This window comes from Rhyacophila brunnea, unplaced genomic scaffold (assembly GCF_057557595.1).
Source record: "Rhyacophila brunnea isolate RB1 unplaced genomic scaffold, BYU_Rbru_1.0 scaffold_20, whole genome shotgun sequence".
Classification (NCBI taxonomy): Eukaryota; Metazoa; Arthropoda; class Insecta; order Trichoptera; family Rhyacophilidae; genus Rhyacophila; species Rhyacophila brunnea.
In genome coordinates, this window is record NW_028232860.1 from 29,844,125 (window position 1) to 29,859,471 (window position 15,347).

Genomic DNA, 15,347 nt, shown 5'->3' on the forward strand with positions numbered 1-15,347 from the left:
ATTTTTTATTATTATTAATTATATTGTAATTTTATGTAATCTGCATGTTATTTTCTTTACTATTCATAATTATTGCATACACTGAATTTTTACTGTGTATATCATAGAAATCAATCACTATTATGTTATAATTTATTCGTAACACCTATTGTTTTTCAGAATAAATAAATATATAAATAAATTATATTATAATTATTATAAATTATAATATGTTGTTATGTTAAATTATTGCAAAACAAAATATGTACAGGGTGGCACAATTTCTATTATCTGAAACAATATAATTTATTATCATCCAAATTTTTTTTTAACATATCATTTATTAAATTATATTGGGAAAGAGAAGGTCTCTGGCCACATCTCAAATCTCGTGCTTTCAGTGGCCTCAATGCGGCCCTCGTAGTCCAGTGCATAAGACGCTGGCCTTTCATTCCGGGGCTCCAGGTTTGATTTCCGATGAGGTCACAATATATTATTTATGTAAGTTTCTCAAAGCCCGGTTTGTTTGTGAATGTATTACTTACATTAGTAATTACACTAGATTGTTCACTTCGTTATTGACAATGGGCCTCATAGCCTGGTATAGCGTTAAATATGTACATATTATATAATATTGATTAAAAATAAATCTTGTTCATACATACATCCTCTTTCAAGTACTCATACGAAAATAGGTCTGGGGCTGCTAAATTTTGTGACTTTGGTAACCAGCGCATGTCACCAAAATGTGAAATCAAATGATTATGATAACAACTTCTATTATTTGTCTCGTAGTGTATGCCATGCTATGGTGACCTCCAGTTGAAACCACGTATTAATGCCCTTTCCAAGTTCTTCTATTTAGCGTGCCAATTTTTTTTAAACACAAGTCTGTAGCGTTTACCATTGGTAATTTCTATGACAACATCAATAATGGTTTATGTATAAATGGCACATCGCACAGTAACTTTGGTGTAACATAAATATGTTTCTTGATTTTATAGCTTCGATCATAAGATCTTTAAAATGAAAATTGTGACAATTGTCGCAGGTTCTTGTGACCACGATGAAATTGGTAATACTACTATGTCATACGATTATTTTCACAATAATCAAAAAGATGCCACCCTCTATTTTAATTATACTTAAATCATAATAAATAGCGTATTATGTCCTTGATGACAAATTTTATCATTTATTTGTCATAACAACAGAATATTTATTAGTTGAAGTGTCTTTTTCAATACAACGTTTTGTTCTTAGAGAATGACTCTCGAGTTATTTATTTTTCTCCATAATAGGTCCTTATTTACGTAATTGTAATAGTGCCATGGTATATATTTATTATTAGCGTATTAATTAGCGTAAATGTAAATATCTGTTTGTTGTAAGTTAAAATATACTTGATTTGAGTTTTGTACTATTTTATTTTACTTCAGTATTTTTTTGTGACTCGAAAATTATTGATGAAGCTTTATTTTCTGTCATTTGTATACGTACCATCATCGATAGATATACATAAATTATAGCCTTTAGATGTCAAAAAGTAAAAGCCATGTCGAGAAAACTGATTCGTATGGAATATTACAAAACTCTTTTTATTATAAACAGATTTAATAGGTAACATACTAAATGGATACTTAATATTTTTTATGTGTATTAAAAATGAATGTCTTCATTTTCGATGTTTATTCCAACGGTATGTAGAATTGGGTGTTTCCAGAGAAAACCTCAATATCGAGATTCGGGATTTCCCGAAATGATGAAATTTAGAATTCTCGAGATTCGGGAATTCCGGAAAAGAATTCTCGAGAATTCCCGAGAAATCAGGAAATTTAAAAATAACAACTGTAAAAATCCTAAAATCAGTGTAAAAAGAGACATTTTCGAGAGAGAGTAGGAAAACAAAAATAATTCAAAACATTACTTATTAAAATAGAATTTAAAAAACACAAGATTGTCAATCGTTGCGTCTGATAATCGCGTACGCTTTTGAGACACAAAATTCCCTAATGTTGCAAAAATTGTGCTCATTTTGAGTCGACGTTGGCTTAATTGTATTAAATGCCCCTATCAGTCCTTGAAAGTTTTTTTGTTTTCTGTCCACTTTTTTCATATAGAAAATCGTTTTTTCAATTAATATTTGATAATAAAGAAATTCCGAATCCCGAGAAAAAATTCTTGAGGTCCGGGATTTCCCAAAATGTTAAAAATTTCAATTCTCCAGATTCGGGGTGGAAAATCTCGAAAATTTCTCGAGAAGTCCCGTCGGGAAATTCCCGAAACTCAACTCTAACGGTATGCAATGTAATAGCGTTTACAAAAATATATTAAATAATATAAATATTACTAGAATATGAAAGATGGTTAGAGTAATCAAATTATAACCCAATGCCAAGTAAAACAAAGGCAATCAATCTCCGAAAACTATACCTGGATGGCGCTGCTTCGACACTGCTTCAGCACTGAAAGGTTTGAAAATACCTTCACCTGCAGTAGATTGTTTCAGGCTAATGTTGATATGACATTGTCATATCTCAATATATTGAATTGATTATTTTTCCGATGCCGCTAAATCGTAAGCATCTATAATTGCAAACTGTTTTTTTAAATTTAATAAGAACTGTCACTTAAGGAGGAGGCTTCTACCTACCAGAGGCACCTAGCGAAAAAATACGAAGCTTGCAATTTGAAACATTTTTTTGATAATTTACAATTAAAATAAAATTTACAGTTAAAATATCCCATCTTATATTACATAATTATATAAAATAATAATATGTCATATTTATTATTTCGCAGCCACGTTGGCCGCGCTGCTGGGTCTCAGGTTCGAAATCCTGGGTCTGACAAGTGCACATATTGTTTTCCAATTTGTGTATGAGTAGAGTATGGACCTAATAGGTTGAGCAAGCGCCTGACATCCATATGTCGTAAAAAACAAAAATCTGTTGATACAAACCTTTACTCTGTGGAGGCCCACATGATATTATTAGGATCGGACATGGTCGACGAAGAATTTATTACCTTTTTCAATTTAGTTTATTATTAAGTTTTCTATATTGTAATGAGGAGATTTTTGACTTATTCATAGTTTTGATTATTTTTATTTTTATTTTAAAAAACATCGATTTTTATAAAAATATAAATGTGTATAACTTGAAAATAAATATAAATAAAAAGGATTTCAAGTTTAATTTAATTTTTTAAATTCTAAGTTTATTTTTGAGTTAAAATAAAAAATATTTTTCTTTTTAATAATATTTTCAGATACATATTATTATTTATTAATTAATGCAGTTTAAATTTGGCCCCTTAGAGTCAAAGAAAGATATATTAATTTTTACGATTTTGAGTTATGTATGGTACATTAAAAATGACATGTTATGTTAAGTGACAATGAAACTTATCAACATATTCAATAGATAAAAGATAGGTCCATACATATTATCTCCTACAAAAATTTTCTTGTTCATGTCTGTGGAATGTAAATTTACATGTGTTTGGGGTCTCCTGTAAATTAGAGAAAAATGAAATACGTTTCTTTGACTCTAAGGGGCTGAATTGTAAATTATTAAAAAAAATGTCTCAAATTGCAAGCTTTGTATTTTTCCGCTTGATTTCTGGTAGGTAGAGGATTCACCTTAAATTAAAAAATACTAATATTATGATTTCTTTAATTTATTGTAGGAGAAAAATCTTTTTATGATTGTCTTAAAAAATATATACGTCAATATTAATATTGACGTAAGAGACACTATTATAAAAACAGCGACATCTAAGAGGAAATACGAGAAGAAGGAGACATCAGCTGATGGCGATCGGAGATGCTTAGCGCCTTTATTTCTGATAACGTATTCAGTCCACCAGACTGCTCGCTCCAACGATGTCTGTGGTTGGTCGTCCATTATTTTGGAGAGTTTTATAATGTTGTTCTTGTATCTGTAGAAAAGGAAAAATGTTATTAGGTAATAGCAGTTGCCTGCATAAGTTACTATTAATATTCTAGTTTCCCCATGATATCGTTGGGTGAACTACCGAAGAAACTAAGTATGAGAAGAGACAATACAACGTATAATGTCTTTAATGTTAAGATGAAATTTTCAACGTAATGTTGGGATTCTCATCTATTCAGATACACAGTGGTGAAGGATGGAAGTAGGCTGTTAAGATCTGACATAAATACTGCACACTAAACTTTTTCAGTCAAACGTATTTTTTTTTCATTGAACTAAGACTTCAAAATAGTGTTCGTTAGTTTTTAAAATACAATTAATCTCTTCCTAATCCAAGCCATAGTAGATAATACTAAAAAAATATTTGTTTATCCATAAAATATCTAACATTATGCCATTAAACCATTCTTAATTTTAGATATTTTATGGATAGAAGAATATTTTTTATCGATTGCTACTTGGTTTAGGCAGGTCTTAATAATTTTTGAAAAACCAATCAACTCCGTCTGTAATATATATTCTTAATTTAACGAAAACAGACAAAATATATAATTGAAAAAGTGTGCACTATTTTTTTCGGATCGCCAACCGGACTAAACTATTATGGTTTGGTTTAGGCAGGGTTTAATCAAATTTTAAAAACTAACCAGCACCATCTGCAAATTGTATTCTTGTTCAATGAAAACATATATGTATGACTGACAAAGTTTAGTATGCACTATTTATGTCGAATCTTAACAGTCTACCTCTACCCTTCGCTACTGCAGTGACCTACACCCGTGCTTAACCTTTAATATCTTGTCTAATTGAATTATAATTTAAAAATTCACAGTTTCTGATATATTATTAGGTAATCTACGTTACCTATATTATTAATGTGCAAGAAATAATTTTACAATTCAATATTAGTGGTAAACGATATTAATATAATGTTTAGTGCGTAAATCTAGTTATACCGTTTGTTCATTTTTCGTTTTATTGTATTTTCAAATGAAAACAATAATATTTATGCATATTTTATCTAGCTGCACAAACATGGTTACAATACATATTATAAAGGAAATATAATTGAATATCGGCATTAATTTATATAATTTTCCAATGAATTCTGTTTTGTCTGAATTCATAAATAATATTAAATACGACATATTGACGTATTGTATTTCTCAAGATTTTATAATGAAAAATAGCTCTATTCGACTATCATTGATAGTAATCCCTCCAAACAAAAACCTGCCCCGTACCACACTCGGTCTTAATCGAGCGTATCACATGACCCAACAGTGGCGATGTGAAGCATCTATTTCAATTTTGCCTGAGAATGCCCTGGGAGAAAACACCTAAGGCTGACGTTGCTACGCTAAAAGTGAGCTCTGACTGAGTTAAAAGTATTTACTCTAATGCAAGGTGCCAGAAAGAGAAAAACACATGGAAATTACGAAAAAGAAAATGAATTTAAGGTATATATAACAAAAAAAACGAAGCGAATCATACGGATAGCAAAGATTATGAGAAGAGATCTTCACGCCCGCAGTAAGACGCCGCAAATTTTTTTAAATGCAAGATAATTGGCCTCAGTAGCAACTAAGTCTGATGGGCCCAACAGCTGGTTGGACCGACCTTACTTTCAGTGAGAAAATATATTTTAGAAACTATTTATTATAATCAAAAAAACTTGACTACACCATTTCATGGCACACTAAGCAATCTTCAACTCACATTTGTATCTCATCCAATATCTGGATAGGTTTATACTAAACTATTCTGATGGTGAGATTGTATTTCAATACACATGTGGACAATACCTATTCGAAATGGTAGGTTTTCAATAAAAATCTGTTTTATACCATTATAAAGAAAGCAAGAAAAGATTAGTGACTCAATATCAAAGACGTTGGTAATCTGATGAAGCTGGCACATGGTAGAGAGTGGCCAACAAGAGGAGAAGAAAAATTGTCGACAGAATACTCACTTAGGATTTTCGATGACTTCTGTTAAGGCAGTTTTGATACGATCTATATTAACATCAGTTTTGTCCAATGCAACACCTATATCATGTTTAAGTATCATGTTCTTATTGTATTCTTGGTCTCCAAACATTGGCATTACTACCAACGGAATATTATGATGAATAGCTTCATCCAGTGACTGAAGACCCCCTTGAGTGATAAAAGCCAGAATATTGGAATGATCTGAAAATAAAAAAGGAAAAAAGTTTTAACGGGCAGATCGAATAACTATTTTTATATCCAAATGTGTGTAAGTTTATTATATTATATTACATTATATCTAAGTAAGTGTGCCTTATTGTGATATATCGTGAGGTTACTGCCAAAAATTGGTAAGTCTCGAAATCATGTTATGGAGTAATTTTGCAATTTGATGTTTGACATGTCCTCTAAAATCAGGCATAATGCTATATTTTATGCTTTATGTTTGTGTTCTATAATAATATATCGGATGACCTTGACTTTTTTTCTAGCAAAAATATTTATACACAGTCACTGCATAATCCGTTGTGAACTCTAAATACATAAATTATCGACTTACCGACTTTTGGCAGCAGTCCCACGAATTATTTAAAAAAATATTTTAATCGATTCTACAGTTCAAGGACGTTTCTTAAGCGATTTTTTTACGTAAAACGGGTATTGACTCATGATTAACATATTATCCAGTTAGTCCATGCTCCGGATCCAAATATAGATTGAAAAACAACGAGTCAAATTTCCAAACCCAGGATTCGAACCCGAAACTCCATTGCGGGCGCTTAGTAAATATCTACCTATTATAATGTATTATTAATTCCATAATACAATCAATAAGTAATATTATTTTACAAAACACTGTGAAACCAAAAGTGTAAAAACATCGTTGAGTTTATTTAGATTACGTAAGGTTATTTATTATAGATCAGGTTTTTTAGTTTCACGTCTACCAAAACTCATTACAAAAACGAAATTTTAATGTATATTATGTACTTAAGGGCGGACATGCTCAGCGTGAGTCAAAATGGAGCTTTTATTCGATTTTCAAAGCATGATCCTGGACATTCCTTAAACGTTGTAGATAATCTATTTATATAATTTTGAAGCCTTATTATCCTTTATATTTATTTTAAACATTTGACCGTTTAAAAAAAAAAGATTTTTTTTCGGTTAGGTACATGTTCAAACACGCGCGTTAACATGTTCTTACTCCCTACTTCAGTTTTAGTTTGTCAATTTATGGCTACGGCCGTATGTTGTAGCTTAACCAATGGGGAATGCCAAAAGAAATGGCGTATTTCAAAAAAACACGACCTTATTCTTAGGTCAATAATTATTATAAAGCAATTATTATTCGTAGGATGTTTATCACACTTGCATGGTCAAAGACATATCTTATAATCAGTATCTTTAGTAGAATTATCTTCAAATGTGTTCATCTTGCCCATTTTTTGAATAATAAAATGCCTAATTCTTGTCAAATTTGGGATCACAGAGATTATCGATATAATTTTTTATCGTAAATATTTCACTATAATAATGTCAACATAAATTATACTGATGGTTTTATAAATGCGTTTAAAAATTAATAAATGTAAAAAATCTTAACACCACTGCACATTTATGTACTGAAATATGACTATATTCTAAAACATTAGAGCGAGAGGTTTAAAATTATACTATTGTATGTAATAAAAATACTTTATACAGTCATCACATGTTTAAAATAAATATAATGGATAATAAGGTTTCAAAATTATATAAATAGATTAACTACAACGTTTAAGGTATGTCCAGGATCATGCTTTGAAAATAGAAAAAAGCTCCATTTTGACCTACCTGTCCCCGTTAAGTATTTTTATATAATATTATAAAACATACTGAACATGTCTTTCTGTGGCCACCATTTTGAGTTAAAAAACATTTGATGGTTTATCAGGCAACGTGTCTTCTTCCCATTTCTAGATGAATGTGTATGGTAACTCTTTAAAAGCCTGCAGAAAAGAGTTTCTTACATCGGCTTGAAGATTGGTTGATTTCACATTGGATCCTAAACTGAAGTATACTACACCATTTTTCGGATTGTCTAACATGCCCTGGATTTCCTGAAATAAATATCATACAAGAGATCCGAGTTAGTATAAGTAATGAAGCATAACTATTATTAATAACCTTGTCATTGAATGCAGTTCTACTGTGATATAATAGTATGTACGTATTTGATTGAATCGACTAGGCCTTGATGAATAGTGTAGACCAGGGGTCGGCAAACTCTTAGACCAAAGGAGTCAAATATGAGTGGCACAACGGTTAAAAATTTTTTGAGAGCCATGCGTGCCCATAGTTTTATAAATATGATTTATTTAAATGAATTAATAACATTTTATAATAATTGTTTATTTGTATAGTGGAGAAGATTTCCCGAATAGAACTAACGTAAATATATGTTTTTATTGTTGAAATTATAAATATATTTTTTACAGAATATGAATTACATACAATTTTCACGCATTACTTAAAACTAATGTGAACAATGACCTTCCTTGCACTTCTTTGGAGAGTTTCTGTATGTTTGGTATGTAACTTGTAGTTTTTAATTTCAGGCGCAACTCAAAATCCTATCGGTTATTATTTGGTTTCTCTAAATGCTATTTTTATTGTTAATGTACTTATTATTATGTAGTTTGGAAAGCTATGTATTAAGAGTCATAGTATCTACCTTATGTAGATCTTTTAGAGTGCTCTACTTGTGTAGTGAAATTAAATTGCATTTTTCTCCCTCAAAATCCTCAATTTTGGTAGCAAGACCTACAAATTTGGAGCTCCATAACTCTTTAATTGTTAAATCCACCAATAAAATTGTATTTCAAAAGTGCTCGTGTCAAATGGAGACAAATTTAATTTGTCGACTTTTGCAATGGGCGGATTTAAAACAACAACAATCATACCTTTTTGCATCAATTATCATGGAGGAAAAATTAGGATCGCGATAATGTCATTATATAATATAATAAGTGTAAAAATCAATGACAAAAAATAGAAATTGTGAATTTTGCAAAGAGCCACACGCCAACACCAAAGAACCACATGCGGCTCGCGAGCCGTGGTTTGCCGACCCCTGGTGTAGACATAACCTAGATATACACAATATGTATATAAAACAGATATCACTGAACCGAATCTCATTCAGTAATGACAACAAGGAAATGATTCTGTAGCCTTATCATGTATTATAATTATAATTTATATTTACAGTGGCACCTAGGTATATTAGTTTTTTTTTAATAATAATAATATTATGATTGATGTATTTGACATACATGGAAAAACAAATTTAAAGTAATATTATTTATAATATTAATACTATCGACCGAAGGTACTTGGTGGAATTTGAATTTAAATTCTAATGGATTTAAGTTTTGTACAATTTCATTTGAGTCATTTTTTGTAGTTTTTATAGTTTGCGACCCGGGTTTCGCCTTTTGGCATCTTCAGGCACTATGTGCACTCACCAAAAGGAAATACGCACTGACAACGAATACAAAATTGTGTTTTTGCTAATTACTTTTCAAATGCAAATTAACACGTTAATTACAAAAAAAATTAAAAGGGCCCGTAAGCATTGTGTTAACTCCGTTTTTACGAATTTTATTTATATTTTACACATCACAATGCGCAGTAGTTTTTGATTTCCGTTTGTATGATAAAATTGAAATACATACTCAGAGATTCTTAAACTTTTTAGTTTGATGGAACCCTTAAAGCATATTGTAAAATTAAAATATATTATGACAAGAAAAAACAAAAAATCAGAGCTATTAATAACGAAATTGGTATTATGTAGTAGTAGCCTCTGACATAATAAAAATAAACGTTTAAATACCATTCGTATTATTGTCAAAAATTTGTTAGTTTAGTTATTAGTTATTAGTTATTAGTTATTAGTTATTAGTTATTAGTTTCAAGTTTGTTATCACGAGTTTTTATATTTTAAATTTTTATCATCATAAATTGCGAATTATTAATCGTATATTTACATTAAACAGTAATTTCAAACATCTTGCAGTTTTTATCTGACTACTTCACCATGTCCGATCTTAATTAGATCGTATATAGGCATCCTCAGAGTACAGGTTTGTGTTAGATTAGCAGAATATTATTTATACAAGAAATGAATGTTAGTCACTTGCTTAGCCTATTAGGTCCATACTCAGACTCCAAACACAAACTGAAAAACAATATGTGTATTTGTCAGACCCAGGATTCGAACTTAGGACCCACGACATTATAAGCCGTTGCGTAAGCCGTTTGATCATCGTGGGCAATTTATTATATCTTCTCATTCCTTATCGTAACTTACTAAAACTTAATCGTAAATACATCAACTGATACCAAATCACTTTATAAATTACTCCACGGACACTATTTTAGTCCTCATAACTCGCCATATTTATTTTTATCAATTTTATAGTGCTTTTGTTTTAAATTAGTATCCTAAAAGCATATAATTTGATACCTAAATTATATATTATATAAAAATGGTTTACATTCCATGGACGCTATTTTAAGAAACATGCGCGTCATTTTGTTCGAAGAAAAAAATTCAAGCGGCTCCATTACTTAAACATAGATAATGGGTGTAGACATGGTGTATTCAAAGTTTGGTGTTATCCTCAAAAAATAGTGGAGATTTACTTTAAAAACTGTTGATTGCACATACAGGCTCTACTTATTTAATATTACTCAATGACATTATTAATGGACGACGCACTAATACAGTAGCTAGCAAGTAAATTCGCGCATTCGCATGTACAGGTAGACGTCACGCAATTTCCATTATGCGATATCACGCATTGGGAATTTATAGCAATATGACCTTTATTGTAATGGCGTTAGAGCAGTGTTTCTAATGTCAATGTTCATTTGAGCGAACCCGTTCCAACCGAACCATTCGGCAGACCCAACAAAAAGCATCAGGAATTTATAGCAATATCACCTTTATTGTAATGGCGTTAGAACAGATTATGCCATTCGGCAGACCCGACAATAAAGTGAGTGTCATTTTCTTTTCCAGATGATTCGTTCATATTAATGTCATTGATATTACTCTTCAGAAACAAATTTGATGTGATGAACATCTTAAGATAAAATGTTTTTCGATATTGTCAAAACTAGGGAATCCAATCCCGAGCCAAAATTCTGATCCCGGGATTTCGGGATAATAATTTGACAATCCCGGGATACCGGGACTTGGCTTGGCTTGGGTATTGGCATTGTTTTTCATTGTTAATATAAAATTTTTATATTTACAAATAACATTGATAAAATCGGTCAAAAATAAATCTAGTATAATTTATACTATTTACGACATTTATTATTAATATTGTATATCTACGTTCAATTTTGGAAATACATAAGTTTAATGGAGTAAATAATATTGTAATATAAATAATAATGTCAATTTAATATGAGATTGCTGTTTCTGATAGTAAAGAATGAATGGGTTAGCGAGATTTAAAATAGTAAAGGAAATCATGGTGTACTTATGGGAATGGGACGATTTGACACCGCGAACTGGCCTCCGCCGATTGGCCTCCGGTAATTGGCCACCGGTACAATCGGACGCCGGCCCAATTGGACGCCGACCCAATAAGACGCCGACCCAATTGGCCTCCGGGAGGATTGGACGCCGCATAGTTGAACTAAATGCGCAAAGAAATAGACGTACGTTACGATTTGTTGGAGTAAGTAAGCAAGTCAGTTTAATATGCTTCTATCTTGTCAGTAGTTGTACCTTATACATTTCGCGCTTGACACATTTTTAATATAGATTGAGAATAATTATTATGCCTTAATATGATGTTTATTAGAAGAAAATAAGTCTTCCCTCGCTAAAACTTAAAGATGTGCATAATCAATTAATTTATTGTCTATACACGGGTACTTATTTATATTTACAACAAATATTAAAAATAATGTTAGATGTTAGAATGAAAATTACATTATATTTCAGCGTTTTATCGACTTAATATTATAATAAAGCTTAAACATGTATATTATTATGCATAAATGCGTATTTTAAGATAGTATGAAATTAAAAACAAAATATTAAGTAAGTTATCTGCTAAGTATAAATGTTTCAGTAGTTTGATTGATAAACTACTTAGGTACTGGGTGCTGGACGAAATCCCGAAGGCTGAAATCCCGAATGCTGAAATCCCGAATGCTGAAATCCCGAATGGCCGAAATCCCGAAAAATAAAAAAATACAAACATCAATAATTGCGCAATTTTTGCAAGAGAGACAAAAACCCATTTTTTGTGGAAATATAAAAAAAATGTAAAATACACACATCAATAATTTCGCAATCATGCGCGCAATTTTTGTAAGAGAGACAAATCCCATTTTTGCGGAAAATGGGTTTTCCGATTGCGCAATTTTTTTTCAGGAGAGACCATTTTATAGAACGAATGGATTTTGTGTCTCTTGTAAAAATTGCGCAATTCACGATTGCGCAATTATTGATGTTTGTATTATTTTTATTTTTCGGGATTTCGGCCTTCGGGATTCCAGCCATTCGAGATTTCAGCGTTCGGGATTTCGGTATTCGGGATTTCGGCTTTCGGGATTTAGGCTTTCGGGATTTCGGCCATTCGGGATTTCAGCATTCGGGATTTCGGCCTTAGGGATTTCGTCCCAGTACCTTCCCAGTACCTAAGTAGTTTATCAATAAAACTACTGAAACATTTATACTTGGCAGATAACTTACTTAATATTTTGTTTTTAATTTCATACTATCTTAAAATACGCATGTATGCATAATAATATACATGTTTAAGCTTTATTATAATATTAAGTCGATAAAACGCTGAAATATAATGTAATTTTCATTCTAACATCTAACATTATTTTTAATATTTGTTGTAAATATAAATAAGTACCCGTGTATAAACAATAAATTAAGTGATTATGCACATCTTTAAGTTTTAGCGAGGGAAGACTTATTTTCTTTTAATAAACATCATAAGGCATAATAATTATTCTCAATCTATATTAAAAATGTGTCAAGTGCGAAATGTATAAGGTACAACTACTGAGAAGATAGAAGCATATTAAACTGACTTGCTTACTTACTCCAACAAATCGTAACGTACGTCTATTCCTTTGCGCATTTAATTCAACTGTGTGGCGTCCAATCCTCCCGGAGGCTAATTGGGTCGGCGTCGAATTGGGTCGGCGTCCAATTGGGCCGGCGTCCGATTGTACCGGCGGCCAATTACCGGAGGCCAATCGGCGGAGGCCAGTTCGCGGTGCCAAATCGTCCTAGACCCTGTACTTATGGCCTTCCCGCTTCATAAATCTAATTAGTCAGCCAAATATGAAACTGCCGTAAAACGTATGAGATCATTTTGTTAAAAGTGCGAAGCATTGTTTTTTTCCAATCTTTCTCATTTTTATTAATTTATGTGAACAAATTAAATGAATCGGCAACTTACACATGGGTATAAATCAAACTTCATTCAAACTCAGTTTATTTCTAATGTAGTTATTTGTTATTAAAAGTATTTTTTTCTGTTATATTTTCGTTTTTATTTTATTCACCATAAAAATTGATAAAAAAATCAATCCCGAAAATTTCGGGATTATGTTTATCAATACCGGGATTCATAGGTATCAGAAATGGCTCGAGATCCCAGGATTGGAACCCTAGTTAAAACCTGATGGGGTGGAAAATATGATATAACACACAAACATAGTTTAATGTAGTAATTATTTGTAATGTTTTGTGACTTCTCTTAATGAAATTAAAAAAAAAAACTATTAAAAATACTGATTATTATAAATTATGTACTCACCTTCGACAGTGGTTTGCAAGGCTTTAAGTGCAATTTTTCAACGTAGATAATTCCAGGCGGAACAGGTCTAATTCCAATAAAAATCGGGTGCGCATTCAAAAATAATATATCAGCATTGTTAACCAAATGTCCTACAGTATGCATATTAGGTCCAAAATATTCCACCGCGATTTTTTCATAGCCAGATAAAATTTTCCACTTATAAATATATCTAAAATAAACTGCATTGTAAACTTCATTCAATTTTTCAAGCAAATTACAATTTCCGAAACACGATGTAATAATATCGTTATATAGAATCGGATGAGTTGGATTACCAAAAGAATCGTGCTCCAGTAGAGTTCCGTGAAACGAAGAAAAAAGTATGAGAGGACAATTGAAACGCTGAGAGAACATTGCCATTATAGGAATAAATGATTCTATGAAGCAAACATCGAAATGTTCGTTTGTATCATGAATTAGTTTTTGCATTTCAGGGGTCTCGAGCTGTAGCTTAACAATTGTTTGAAGAGATTCATGACAAAGAACAAATAGATCAAGAACATCAACGTGCTGATTTGGTCCCAAGATTTCAACTAAATCCTTTTTCCATATGTTATAGGAAATATCATGAACATCGATCTGTGTCAGATTTGCGTATTCTGGTTCACTATGCTTTACGGGATCTGTGGTCATCGTAACGACGTGGTGACCTCTCTTTGCCAGTTCCTCCATTAGTGCTCTAAACACCACTTGGTGACTGATGGAAGGTGTTGGAAATATTCCAAGAATCCTTGCAGAAAAGACTCCTGCACTTAATAACGACACTATAAACGTACACTGCAACCATTTTATACGCATCCTTATATAAAATTCACAAAATAAAATTAATGAACACTTTATAAGATGAGTTACAATGTATTACATGTTGTTAATGATAAGTAACTTATCATTTAAATAAACATACTGACTTGCTGTTTGGAGGTACCTAAGCACATGTCATGCACTTGTAATCCTCGCGCTTTATTTTTTTAGTAATATGTAATTACTAATTATGTTTCTATGGATGAAGCTGTATTATTTACATATTTGTATGTTACATTATTACATGATGACCTGTTAATTAATTTTTAATTACCACATTTAAATATCATGCTATTTATATCTAATGACCTACCATTTTCTGGATCCACTAATGTTACTGACTTGCCATTTAAATGACATGATTGATCGTATAGTTGCAATCCACGTGTTAAATAAAATAATTTTGTTTTTTTTTGTATAACTCTATGGGACTAGTGTATATTGGAAATCATTTAAAACTGCCGGATATTTATGTGATAATAAAATTTGTATTCGCAGGTCCCAGGCTTGAATCCTAGATCTGGAAAATGCAAGACCTAACAGGTTGAGCGTAAACACAAAAATCTGTTAATACAAACCTCTACTCTGTGGAAGCCGAATATTATTTTATTGAGATTGAACATGGTCAGAAAAAATTAATATAATATGCTGCATTGGTCATCAAATTAATTGTATTCAACTAAAAAATAATTCCTCTGAGTGTTACCAATGTTGAGCTCAGTCAT

At 31.3% G+C, this 15,347-nt stretch overlaps 1 pseudogene; it reads right to left on the minus strand.

Annotated features, from left to right (window-relative positions):
* Window positions 1-3,693: 3,693 nt before the first annotated feature.
* LOC147071512 (UDP-glycosyltransferase UGT5-like) lies at window positions 3,694-15,347 on the minus strand (annotated as a pseudogene).